Below are 13,969 nucleotides of genomic sequence, written 5' to 3' on the forward strand. Positions count from 1 at the left end.
CTTGACCTACCATAAATTTACTGACCTGAGGATGCTATAAATTGGTATGAACACTTAAACCATACTAAGATCATTAGAAATTAATAGGACCACTTTGCCTCTTTCCGACATGCAGAAATGGATCTGTATTAATCACAGTGATATTAATAAAAGGAAAGGTGCCCTCTTTTGCGCACGTCCTATACAAATGGCTTCACTTTTAAAGGAAATGAAATGCGTGACTCAGAGAACCCGGAGTGCATGGTGTTCAGTTCTGAATATTCTGTGAACTGGTTCACAAGCTGCTGGAGCAGCGAAGCCTGCAAGCCCGTTCACTGACATTCCAGTTCAATCTCTTTCCTGAATCTACTGCAGACTTTATTGCCACTTAGAAACCCTGACATTCTGCAAATTGTACAGCGAACCCTTAATGATTTCTGAAACAAGAATGAGGTAATCTTCACAGCAATTTTAAATATTCCAGAGGTCAAGGGGGCATTTATGGTTTCCTTTATCACAGACTGAATTGACTTTTTCAGTTAATCATTTAAGCAACAAATTACGTATATTACGTACATTATCACATAGGGCTCTGGTTTCTGTGCGCCTTCTCCTAGGTGCTTTGGGTATTTCTGGGTGAGGCAGGAAAGTCAGACCAGATGGCCTGGATTATTATTGGAAGCAGATCAGTGATTCATGCGTGCCTTTCTTCTTTTACCCTTCCTCCACTCTGTCTTCAGTTCTATCAGCAAAACCAGTAATTGGCTCTCTGGAAAAAAAGGGAAATTGGCTCTCTGGGAATGGCTGCCTGAGTAAAGGAAAAGGTGCTCCTTGTGCTTTCACCGACCATATGTGTGTTTTGTTCCAGGCTCAGATTGAAAATGTTACTTTTGTCCATAGTGTGATGGAGGTGCTGATAACGAGAAGGGGATATGAATGTACTTTTGTGGCTTAGAATTTCGGTGTAAGCCTCTCCAAGACAGACGCTTGGATTGGTTAGGTGTTTTTTCTTTTTTCCTGACAACATCTTTATGACTAGAAAGTGTTAATTAGGTCATTTTGGTTTTTGTAAAATGTTTGAAGGCAAAAGTAAGATGCCTGCACATCTCGGGGGCACCCGGTGATTGTGAGAGGGCCTGGGTTTTTCAGACTATTGTCACTACAAGGAAAGGACTTTGCTCCGTGAGGTGAGCATCCATGTCCACACACCAATTTGGGGCTGAATGTGCAGCTTCAGGAGTTGCTTTCAGAACCCCATTTCCAAACACTGCAAATGCTTTTACTTACAAAACTTGTAAATACTGCTTATAAGGGAAGGGTTGTCGAAAGCCTATCAGAGTCAGAGGTGGGATTCTGAGCTTGCCACAGGTGGAAGGTCACTGTCTTAGGACACTGTTTGCTAAGGTTTCTCTGCTAGAGTGAGGAAGGAGGGATGCAGTGTTGGGGCGGGGGGCGGGGTGGGGTTCCTTCTTAACTATGCTCCACTGGTTTAACCTCACCAGCCAAGTGAAATGGAAATTTCAAGAAAACATACATGAAAGCAAATCCCCAACTCTCTGGGGTCTGAATTTAATTTGAATAATTAAGAAAAAGGACTTAAGGTGGGAGGACAATACTGTAGAAAATACCCAAGCAATTGCCTCCCCTCCCTTCTCCACTTTGCTTTCTTAATAGAAAGCTGACTTGCGAGGGTTCTTTCAAGACCTCCCCTACTTTGAGCCTCCTCTCTCACCCCCAGACTGGGGTTCTTTTTGAACTGTGAGCCATCTGTGCGTGTAGGAGTCATCGTGCCATCTCGAGATGGTGGTGACAAACCAAACTTCCTCTCCCCTCAATCTGAGAACACTTCATAGCTGAATAGCTCTGCGAGGTTACATGTTATTTTCTTCCCTGGTTGGTACCATTTGCTATAAAGAGGCCATGAAGGCAGCAATTATTATGGGTCACGGCTGCTGATTGTGGCCACTCTCGATAGAATCAACCAACTCCCCACATTAGAATGAGTTTATCTCCCTGGAGAATCTGCCTATACCGGGGCAGCCATATGTGTTGTTTCAAATCGTCAAGGCTCCAAGCCACTCATTCACATTTGTCTGATCTGAAAGCAGGCCTCTCTGAGGAGTAGGTGGTGGCTGCGGGGGACATATTTGCATTTCTGACCTGCTGCATGCCTTTGCTGAATGAAATTCATATAATTACTACACACCATGACTTCCTCTAGAGTTGTATCCGTTCTGGGTGGCTTTTTTTCTTCCTCCACTTCATCAGCATCCAATTAATTAACAGTTGCCATGGCGACTGTTGCCATGACAGCATTCTCCCTAAGGGCTTCTCATTCATATTCTAATGAAATACTTGCACTTCACTGGGTGGATGGAAAAAATGGTAAGGAGAATTCAAGAAGAATGGAGGATGAAAAAGGTAAGGGATGCTTTGTCTCAAAGTCCTGCCCTCTGTAGCTTCTGCCTCAGCCTGCCTTACCTTAGGAAGAGTATGTTTATTTTTCTTTATTATTTTTCCTAATTTCTAAGTTTTTCCTATTTTTTTCCCATTTCTAATGCCTGGTTTTTCCTGAGATCAGGAAAAATATATGTATTATTGGGTAAAATGGGCTTTACCTGCCTTGGGGCCACGTTCTTCTCTCCTCCCTTTTTTAGTTCACAAGGTGAGGGGCACATTGACTTTCTTCTGTTGTTTAGTCTGACAGGCCTGCCGGGGAAGTTTCTAACGGATTCATCGCAGGTCAAATAAAGAAAGTGGAGCTTTGCCAGTTACAGCCATTGGCAGCTTCCACCTCTCAAAAGAAGACAGCATCTCCCACCTGCCCACATATGATTTCCCAGAAAGCAACAGTTCCAACGAGATTTCTTAACTGCCCTTGCAAATCTGACCACTGATTATGCATCTCTGCCTGATGTCTAGCTATACTCATTCACTCCTTCAGAAAGGTCTAAAAATCTCCAAAACTCCATGACCTTCGCCCACTACTTACCTCTAATAGGAGTGCCTCATATTCTGGGCAGAGGCCCTCAGCACCTCTGCTGTAGTTCAGCTCAGGTCCCACCACCTTGCTTGCTTTCCTGCCTCCAGGCCCTACCTCCTCAAAGACCTTCTTGACACAGCTGTCTATTTCTAAAGCACAGTTTTTACTGTAACCTTCAACCGTTCTCAGCTCTTCAAAAGGTCCCATTGTCTTTAGCAATGGTCTTCAAACTTTAGTGTGCATCAGAATCCCTTGTGACACACGCAGATCCCTGGGCATCCCTCCTAAGATTATGATTCAGTAAGTCCCTGCAGAGCTCAGGGATCCGTTTCTCTAATACGCTAGCTTATTTAACGTAGACGATCCATGGGCCCATCTAGAGAAACACTAGCCCAAAGGGGAAGCCCGAATTCTTAGCCTGGCATACAAAGCCCACAACAATTTGATGCCAATCTATTTCTGCCTTTGTAACTTCTCTTCTAGTTACGGTTCTTTCTTAGATCTTCCACCCCTGTGCCAGGGGCTCTAACCATATCAGATTTTTCATTCTTCTCCATGCATGCTACACACAACTCAAGCTCCAAGCCTTTGCTCAAACTCTTCCTTTGTCTGCAATGACCTTGTTCTTGAAGGGGATCAGAATATGCTGCCCCAAAATATACCACTGTGGCATAAGATTATTTTGAGCTGAAGGCAATGAAGAAACAGCAGATACAGAAGGAACTGTCTGCCTTCTCCCTTGCTGCCTAAAAGCAGGGCATAAATTTCCCCTTGTGAAGGTGGCCCCCTCCCCTCTTCCATCTGAGGAAGAAGAGTATGACTCTTAATCACCAGAGATGCCTGGACTCTTACACTGAAGACAAGTAGGATTTGGTAATATTTTATTTAAATTTAATTTTTAAGGTTGAATTTAAAATTTTAGTACGATTTAGTAAGGTTTGTTATTCAGACTTGAGTCTTACTTACAAATCTTATTCCATTAGTTTCCTCATATATTTACCTTCCCACAATTTACTGCCCCTAGAAGCTCAAACCCCCTTTTTTTGGTCTTGTTATTTCTCCAAAATTTATTGCCCTTTGTTAAAATGGTATATAAGCTCACAGGCCAAACTGCTTCTTGGGGTTTCACTTCTTTTCTGAGAGGCCCCTCCATGTGCATAGGAAACTTTTTGTCTTGTTACTTTGTCTTTTGTTAGTTTAATTCACAGGCCCAAGCCACGGAACAGAAGAGGGTAGAGGAAAAGTTTCTCCTCCCCTACACTGTCTGTGATCCTGGTCAGACTCCTCAGTCCAATGTCACCTCCTTCTTGAAGCCTCTTAGTCTCTTCCAGAGAGAATCACTCTTTCTTCATGTCCCATAGCACTTTATGAGGCTTATGCTTGTACTTACCACATTTTATTTTCATTCTGTCTCTAAGGGTTGTATTCCTTGCTCCTTGAAGTTTCCTGCTGATGAAAGAAAATAATTACTTAGCATCTACTAAGTACTGTGCATGGTGCCAGTTAACTATTCTCACCATAAACTGCTTTTTAATCAACAACAAAAACAAATAATAATATGACTACCTGAGTTGAGTCCTTCATTCCAGGCAGTGTGCCAAGGAATATAAATACGTTATCATTTAATATTCACAGCAACCTTATGCAACTGCTATTACGATTCTCTTTTACCAGTAAGTAAAGAACAATAGCTTACTCAAAGTTGATAGCTAGTTAACAGCACCGTTAGGATTTATCCAGATTAACCTGACTCCAGAGCCTGCGTCTGGGTTATTGAATTGTTTTTTTTTGAGGAAGATCGGCCCTGAGCTAACATCCACAGCCAATCCTCCTCTCTTTTGCTGAGGAAGACTGGCCCTGAGCGAACCTCCGTGCCTATCTTCCTCTACTTTGTATGTGGGACGCCTGCCACAGCATGGCTTGCCAAGTGCTGCATACGTCTGCACTGGGGATCCGAACGGGCAAACCCCGGGCCGCCGAAGTGGAATGTGCAAACTTTACTGCTGTGCCACTGGGCCGGCCCCATCTGGGTCATTGAATTTTAAGGTGGGGAAACTTGAAGGAGGGTACCCAGCTAGACGGCAGGAAAGCCAGGCCAGTGGGGTTCCAAAGCTTGGTGACAGCTACCTTTCACCCTTTGAACCTTCAGCTCCTCAAGTGGTTCATTCAATTGAAGTAAGCCTGTCAGGTATTAACATGATTCTTATTTTGAGACTCAGAGAAGCAATTTATCCAGGGTAGCACAGTTAGAAAGAGGCTGAGCAGAAACTCTAACAGATGCTCACACACTAAAGTGAAGTTTCCACCAAGTCACAGAAACCTTCTCAATACTGTGGGCACTTGGATGAACTTGGATTCTGATCACCGTCTGTCACATAGTTGCAAGGGAAAAACACATCCTGGGGTTGTTTTCTGGACCGTTATAGTGAACCTGTAGAGCCTGGGCTATGGGGGCCTGTGAACAGGCACGCGCCTCACGGAGCTGCTCTGTTGCTGTGCCCATCACCAGCAGCACTGGACTCCGGATGCAAGCAGGTCTCTGCAAAGTAGTTATGGTCTTTGGCATCAGGAGATTTCAGTCAAACCTTTGACTGCGTCCAAAAAAGGATATTTGGGAGAGGATTCAACAGCACCCAGCAGCTGATGAGGAAAGGAGATGTTTTCTCACCTAATTTTCACAAAACAGTTCTGCAACCTCACCTTCAAACCCCTTGCCAAACACAGCTCTGCCTGCAGAGGAATTAAAAAAAAAATTAACCCCATATGTTCTGCTTAGGAAAGCAGCTGAGTGACAGCTTAGAGCCAGCGTCTGATACACCAGGCACTTCCTGATGAAGGCTCTGATGATTTTTTTAAATTTAATAAGCCAAGGCTCCATCTGTCTACCAAGCATCTGAAGTCAGCAAGGCCTCAGATCATTGGTGCCCAAGCTGGCTTTTGTCTCCGGCCCCATGGCAATGCTACTAACTGCATCCAGCCAGAGCTATTAGCCTGCGTCTGGAGCTTTGTTCTGCCTGGGTTTCTGGGGGATGGGGAGCCGTCGGCTCTTTCCCAAGGTAAAGCCTGTGTTGGGAGGTCACTGGTTGCTGACGAGAGAAAGGGCCCCTGTGCAGGTAATGGACCTTTATCGATTTCCGCCTTGTCCTGCTGTATCACCCCAGTGCACCTGCTGCTGGCCGCCAACACTGATAACGCACGCTGTTCAGACCGGAGGGAGGGGAAGATGTCGGGAACAATTCATCTCCGGCATGATTCATCAGGTCCCTGTTTCCTAACCTACTCCTGCACTGCCCCCGCCCCTCGTCCCCCAACGTTATCAGCAGGACTAGCAGGGTGTCAGATTTTGAAGAGTTGGAGGTCAGAGGGCGAAATTATTAACCTCCGCGTCAATTCTAACGAAGGCAGCAAGCCACCTGGATATTTAGTCACTGGAAATGAAATCAATTTGGGTTTTAAAATCTAATTTACATACAGCTGGGATGATAAATCAGTGACCCATTGCTAGGTAACTCACTTTTCTGTAGTTAGGGGGAGAACTTCTGTCCTCATTATTATCTGGGTAGTTTGGAGATTCAGAAATTATTCCAGAGCTGTTAGCCTCCCAAGAAAGGGAATGTGGTGTAATGGCTTTGAAAAATTTAACTCTCACTGCAGCTCGGATGTGAAACGGAAATGTAATTTCTATATTTTGTTTGTAGCCGTTTTAGTTTAATTCATGATTCCCCCCTTCCCACCCCACAGTGGAAAAAAATAACTAAATGTCTAATTTGGTTTGAGCGAAAGTCTGATTTGAGCATTTAAACAGAGTCTTCAAAGAATGCTCAGTCTTTCCAGGAAAAAATGCTTTAAATCTCAGACTGCCTCCATCCTCCTACTGCTTCTCTTCCTAAAATGGCAGCTGGTGTTCGCAGGCATCCTGCATGTGGGGGAGGGGCTGTGGCTCTTACGACGTCACCACCTCACTGGGGAAGACAGGAGCGGGGCCTCTGTTACGGGGTTGTCGTCTCAGGTGGCTGCCGTTTGTACCGGTTCCTGCCTGCTTCAGGCATCATGCCTGAGTGTGGTTGGTGTAACCTGGCCTGGTTGAGGGATTGTCCCTTGGCCAACCTCTGACCCCCGGTGGTTGTGGTGTCGGACATAGGCCCCTGAAAGGCCCCTGGCTCTCAACTCATCATCAGTGCCAGGCTGGAAGTGAAGGTTGCTCGGAAAAGTGGAACCTGAGAGCCCTTTGTGATTTCTCCTTGTTGCATGGCCACGAGGTTGTGCATGTGGCCTAGGGTGGCCTAGGTGGCCTGAGGGTTCTTCTTTTTCCAGGAATCTGTGTGGGAGCAGGGGGTGCACCTCCTACTCTAAGTTTCACTTATTCAATGCCAAAGCTCAGAGAGGGGATATGGGGACGTGGGGCTAACAGCCTTGCTCTGCCCCCCTCTTCTCCCACCCTCAAGGCTGGAAAAGGGATGGGTCTCTCCTTTCTTCTGTGTGACGGTCTCCTTCTTTCACGGAGTAGCAAGCATTCTGGACTTTTTGCCCCGGTGGAGGGGACACAGAATCTAAGTGACAGTAGGACTTTTATGCATTAGTGTCATCCGGGCTTCGTCCTAGATAATTAAAGTCGGGGGAGGGGTGTGAAGGGGTTCAGGGGGTGGGGCAGAGTTGGGAAAAGCTGCTTTTAAGACCACAGCCTGGCTTCAAGGCGAATAACGTTTTGCTGTTTAACCTGGTGTCTGAATGCCATAAACTGGAGATTACCCTTGCCGTTCTTTTTGTATCCTTTCTGTAGAAATTCAGCCTTTTCAGGCAGATGGGAGTTGGTGGGTGCCTTTTGAGGCAATTTGAGGGTGCTGGTCACATATTCAGAAATCCAGAAGAAATAGCACACGAATGCTTTTCAATAAAATTTTCCCTTCATGGCAGTGGCAATATGTGGGATTTTGTCACATGTTGTCATCTGACTGCGGTTCATAGATTGCGGGCCCTCAGTCAACAGCATTTAAGAAGCGTCAACAGCAACTTGCAGGTGTCAGCATATGGATGAGTGTGTGTGTGTGTGTGTGTGTGAGAGAGAGAGAGAGAGAGAAAGGGAGAGAGAGAGGATGGGCAGTCAGTTACGGACTGAATGATATCAGAAAAGATACCAAAGATATAAAAAATCTGAGATTAAACTTGTAGACAGAGCACAAAAATGAAAATATTTAAAAGGCCACAAAGAGGTGAGGTAGGTTAATGCAGCCCGAACTTGACAGAGGAGTTCTGAGAGAACGCAGAACAAAGAAGCCGTTAGAGCTGTAGACATATTTAACCAGAAAAGACTTCCTTAAAGAGGTGACGGGGGATCAGACTTGAAAGCAAGGTTGTTTATACTCATACAGATAAAAAGAGATGGAAGCAGACGGATTAGGAGATGGGAGCTGAGGTTTGCAGAGGGAAATAAGGTTGGTGAGATAGAGGGGAGCCAATTTGAGCAGTGGGATGGTATTGAGAACAGCTTCGGCTGCGAAGTGAGGAGATCCCCTCAAATCATAACTGATCAGCAGTGTGACCTTGGGTGAGTGTGACCTTGGGTAAGCTCCCTGGCCCGGAAGCCTCAAGTTCCTCATCAGTTGAAAAAGGGATCAGAGAGTTTCTCAGGCCCCTTCCGGGTATAGGCGGTTCTGCTTCAGCAGCAACAGGGAACTTGATCTAGGTTTTGAGTGGTGGGATGTGATGAAAATGATGTTGACGTGAGATTCTTCCAGCCGCTGTAGGTAGCGTAAATTGGAGCCAGGAGAGCAGTGAGCCAGGCATGAAATGACATAGATAGTGTGCAGTGGGCTGGATGGTGGCCCCCTCAAAGATATGTCTGGGTCCTAATCTCTGGCAAAAAAGGTCTCTACAGATGTGATTAAGTTAAGGATGTGGAGATGGGGATCTTATCCTAGATGACCTGGGTGGACCCTAAATGCCATCACATATATCCCTGTAAGAGGGAGGCAGAGGAAGTCTTCAGACAGAAGAGGGGACAGTGTGACCACAGAGAGATTGGAGTGATGTGACCACAAGCTAAGGCGCATGGGAAGCCACCAGAAGGGGGAAGGGGCAAGGAAGGATTCTCTGAAGGAGATTCTAGGGGGCGTGTGGCCCTGCTGACGTTTTGACTTTGTACTTCTGGCTTCTAGAACTGCGAGAATAAATTTCTGTTGATTTAAGCCACGTACTTTGTGGTAATTTGTTACAGCAGCTACAAGAAGTGAATACATGTGGACTAAACAGGGAAAGACACTGAAGGTTTATGAGATATTGGCTCTTTTCTCAGGCAGCTTCTTATGGAGGGACTATGAGAAGGAAGGAGAGAAATGAAAAATGGCTCTAAAGTTGTGAGCTAAGAGACTGACGTGTTTGTAAGAGTGCTTATTTTTGACCAGGTTTATACTATGCTTCTTACACATATTATCTCATTTCATCACCCTGTGTCTTACTTATTTTTGTCCTTAATTTTAAAAGTAAACAAATTTTTATTTACCTCAAAGTCACACATGTGACACAGAGGAAAACAGTCATAGAGCTAAAAGGCTTACGATGAAGAACCTTAGTCCCGACTCCTCCTTTCCAACCTCCAGCTCCACTTCACAGTCACTTTCAGTTCCACAGTCAGGTTTTGTTGTTGTTTTTGTTCTTATTTTTGTCATTTACCTTCATCTATTACTTTTTTTTTTTTTTTTTTTGGTGAGGAAGATTGGCCCTGAGCTAACATCTGTTGCCAGTCTTCCTCCATTTTATGTGGGATGTCACCACAGCATGGCTTGATGAGCAGTGCTAGGTCTGCACTCGGAGTCTGAACCTGTGAACCCCAAGCTTCTGAAGTGGAGCACGCGAACTTAACTCCTACGCCACTGGGCTGGCCCCTATTACTATTTCTTGACTTATCAGTTTTAGGCCATTATCTAGTAATAATTAGTACTAATTTTCTTCTCTGACTCTTAAGGGTTTCCTTCTCTTCTAATCTGTCCTCTGTCTGTGTCCCCTCTCTCCAGCTTTCCAGTCTAGTTTAGGTGATAGGATGTCATCTTGGAAGTTTGGATTAAGTCACCAGAATGTATTAGTCTCTCAAAGGAAGACAGAAACTTGAGAGTGGCAATGGTGTGAGCATTTCCCGAAGGGACCTTCTTCAGGGAAGCTGCCCTGAATGCCCGGTGTCCACCCCTCACCTCAGGCCTGTGTTGGACATCCCTCAGGATTACAAGGAGGGCTGACCGTGGATGCCTGCAATGCGGGCTGTGTGGACCTGTGTGTGACTCCCCTCGACATCCAGAGGCTGAGAACTGGGCTCTCTGCTCTGGTGGGAGAGCCTGCAGACTTGGTTCTGGTTGAGACAGGCCTACGCTCTCAGAGTCTGACAGGACGGAAGACAAGAGTCTGTGGAGGGCACCATGGCAAACCAGGGCCTGACAAAGGGGGTCAGCCAGAGGAATTAACGCATCACCCATGTCTTGGGAGTCCCTGTGTGGCCAGCAGGGAAGTCTCAAAGAACCAAGGAAAGCACCCTTGAGGGAGAAGAGGAACCATCTTGAAACCATTCCTGCAGGTGTGAACTTCCTGGTATCACCTTCGCCCTTTCTCCCTCCAGATTGCAAGGAGGAGATGAGTGACAGCAGGGAAGCTGGCCACACTCCCCCAGGAGCACGTCCCCGAGGGAAGAGAGACTATTCACCTCTAAATTAGTTTGGGAGGTCTGATTATTACATGAGGATGGGCATTCTAATTATGAAATGGAGGCTACGTTTCTTGACATAATGACTCTAGGACTAAAGCCAGAAAATCTTGGGGCTGGCCAGGTTTTCATCCAGGAATAAGGGGAAAATTTCCTCACTGAATACATTTTTAAACCTTTTTTTAAAAAAATTAAACTTTTTATTTTGAAGTACTTGTAGATTCACGTGTAGTTGTCAGAAATTACACAGAGAGACCCTTTGTAACTTTTATGCGGTGCCCCCCAAAGGTAACATTTTGCAAAACTGTAGTACGGTCTCCCAGCAGGATATTGAAGTGTTCTGGACCAACAGATCCCTCCTGGTTCCCCTTTTTAACCACAGCTGCCACCACCTCCTGCTGCCACCCCATCCTTAACCCTCAGCAACCACTAATCTGTTCTCCATTTCTATAATTTTGTCATTTCAAGAATGTTACATAAATGGAATTATATAGTATGTAACCTTTTTGGATTGACTTGATTTTTCACTCAGCCTGATTCTCTGGAGATTCATTCAGCTTGTTGCACGTATCAGTAGTTCTTTCCTTTTCTTCCTCTTCTTCTTCTTTGTTTTGCTGAGGAAGATTTGCCCTGAGCTAACATCTGTGCCAGTCTTCCTCTATTTTGCATGTGGGTCACCACCACAGCATGGTTGATGAGTGGGGTAGGTCTGCGACTGGGATCTGAACCAGTGAACGCCAGCCACAGAAGCACAGCACACAGAACTTAACCGCTATGCCATGGGGCCAGCCCCAGCAGGGCTTTCATTTTTATGGCTGAGTCAGTATTCCATGGTATGGATGGACCACAGTTTGTTCAACCATCGACCCATTGAAGGATGTCTGGGCTGTTTTCAGTTTTTGGCTATTATGAATAAAGCAGCTATAAACATTTGTGTCCACATTTTCCTGTGAGCCTGTCTACATCTCTCTGGGATAAATGCCCAGGAGTTTAATTGCTGGGTCATATGGAAGTTGCATGTTTAGATTTTAAGAAACTGCCAAGCTTTTCCTAGACTGGCTGAGCATTTTGCGTTTCCACCAGCAACGGATGAATGATCTGGTTTCTCCGTGAATATATTTTAAAGGGACAGTAGGAGATAAAATAGTTGCATTTTGATGACACCCTCTTGGTGGTGCGGCTCTCAGCTTGGTCAATGGCAAGTTTGATGCCTGACTAATTCACAGGCAGCAGGGTCTGCCAGGCTGGGAGCAGGCTTGGCCTGGCTCGTGGGCAGGTCCCGGGGCTCTGGTGCTGTGGTACTGGAAACTGGCCGAGAAGCAGCCCAGAGCCTGACAGCCAGCCTGGTTGTGGGGATGTCTTTGATACAGCCCTCCCGGGGGGCTTCCACATCCATTCGTCAGGGCTATGGCAGTATTTGGGATTTGGGCTACTTTCTTCCATTATGGAAACAAGAGACTCTCTTTTCTTATTTGAGCATAGTAGTTACTATTAAAAGCAGGCTGGAAGTGGTGCTTCCAAGAAACCTTTGTTTTCCCACTCTCTGAGTGAGGCCAGATGGAGGAGTTGGGAGTGGAGAGGGAAGGGTGGGGCTAGGATCAAAGCTAGAAAGGAGGATGCTTCCCAAAGAAAGCCCCATGCAGGCCAGTTCAACCCTTCAGTTGCTGAGGCGGCTGGGGGTGCCTTCTATCAGAGCTCAGTTGCTCTTGTACAACTCAGCTCTGAGTCTGCAAGGCTTACACTCTGAGGCCTGGAGCTTAATGCCTTGGTCCAAATCCTAGCTCCATCACTTACTAGCTGTGTAACCTCGGCTGAGTTTCTTTCAACCCCTCGAAGTCTCGGAAAGCTCACCTATAAAATGAGAATACTAATAGTACCTCACAGGTTTATTATGAGCACGAAGGAAGACAATATATGCAAAGTTCTTAGAACAGTGGTTCTCAAACTTGGCCGCACATTGGAATGACCTGGAGACCTTTAAAGAATATTGACGCCTGGGTCCCGTTCCCAGAGATTGGAATCACTGCAGTCGGTCTGGAGTGTGGATTATAAAAAAGTCCTGGGGTGATATACTGGGTTGAATTGTGTCCCTTCCCAAATTCATGCCCTTCTTGGAACCTTAGAATGTGACCTTGTTTGTAAATTGGGTCATCGCAGATGTAATTAGTTAAGATAAGGTCACACTGGCATGGGGTGAGCACCTAATCCAATGTGACTCGTGTCCTGCTAGGAAAAGGAGAAGAGACACAGAGAAATACATGCACAGAGACAAAACAACGTGAAGAGACACAGGGGGAACACCATATGCCAAAGAAGGCAGAGATCGATTGGAGTGATGCATCTACAAGTCAAGGAATGCCAAGGATTACCAATAACCCCCAGAAGCCAGGAGAAAGGCGTGGAACAGACTCTCACTCAGAGCCCTCCGGGGTGCTGTGACTTTGGACTTAGGGCCTCCAGAACTGTGAAAGAATAAATTTCTGCTTTTAGCCTTGCAGGCTGTGGTACTTTGTTACAGCAGCCCTAGAAAACGAATACGATTTATTATAATGTGCAGCCACTGTTGTCAATCACAGCTGTAGATCGTAGACCATAGTCAGTGCTCAATTAGTGTCAGCTGTTGTCATCACCCCAAAGCACATTGCCTTAGTTATTGTATTCAGGAGTCTGCTGACCCCCAGCAAAGCATCTTGGGTAGTAGTTGGTGCTGACTGAGAGGAAAGAGTCCTATGGAACTTTTGAGGATGGGCTTTGCTAGTAAATGAAGGGGAAGCAGTAGATGTGACCACTGTGGGGGGAACACAACGCATTCTGTCTGTCCTGCACAGCACATTCGCGACAGTCTGGGAAAGCATGGGCTCCATGTCAGTTTGGGTCATATAAGCTTGGGAAACTTTGTGTTCCATATTCTCCTCTTTGAAGAGTCATAGAGCACACAGTGTTTTCCAGGCTCTGGGAAGTCCTGTGGTAAAGAAATCCTTTTAACATTATCCTGGCATTGCCCAAACCTATTTGACCATATAAGGCCCTAGCTAATTCTTACATAACCTGTGTTATCCCTGTAGAATTGTGCTCTGGAACCTCACTTAGGAAATCCTGACTGAGGCTTCTCATCACAGGTGGGTACACCCTCGCATAGACGGAAAACCTAGAGGAAAGCAATCCCTCCATTTTGTCACTAGGCAGAGCTCAGCAGTGGGACAGCACGAGGGGTGGGGCTCACAGATGTTTATGGTTCAGGGGCATGAGGGGCCGGTCACACACAGAGGTGGGCTATGCTCACTGTGGATGTTCTCTGGAAACAGAATCGCTTTCCCTGC

The 13,969-nt window shown here is 45.9% G+C and overlaps 1 long non-coding RNA gene across 2 annotated transcripts in view; it reads left to right on the forward strand.

Annotated features, from left to right (window-relative positions):
* The first annotated feature begins 236 nt into the window (after nucleotides 1–236).
* Nucleotides 237–13,969, forward strand: part of LOC138920967 (uncharacterized) — a 35,150-nt gene continuing 21,417 nt past the window's right edge. The window contains exon 1 of one of the 2 annotated variants that reach the window (XR_011433092.1): nucleotides 237–432. This is a non-coding gene — a long non-coding RNA (uncharacterized lncRNA). The remainder of the gene's footprint in view (nucleotides 433–13,969) is intronic. The other variant, XR_011433093.1, reaches the window with a different exon arrangement.

This window comes from Equus caballus, chromosome 27 (genome assembly GCF_041296265.1).
Source record: "Equus caballus isolate H_3958 breed thoroughbred chromosome 27, TB-T2T, whole genome shotgun sequence".
Classification (NCBI taxonomy): domain Eukaryota; kingdom Metazoa; phylum Chordata; class Mammalia; order Perissodactyla; family Equidae; genus Equus; species Equus caballus.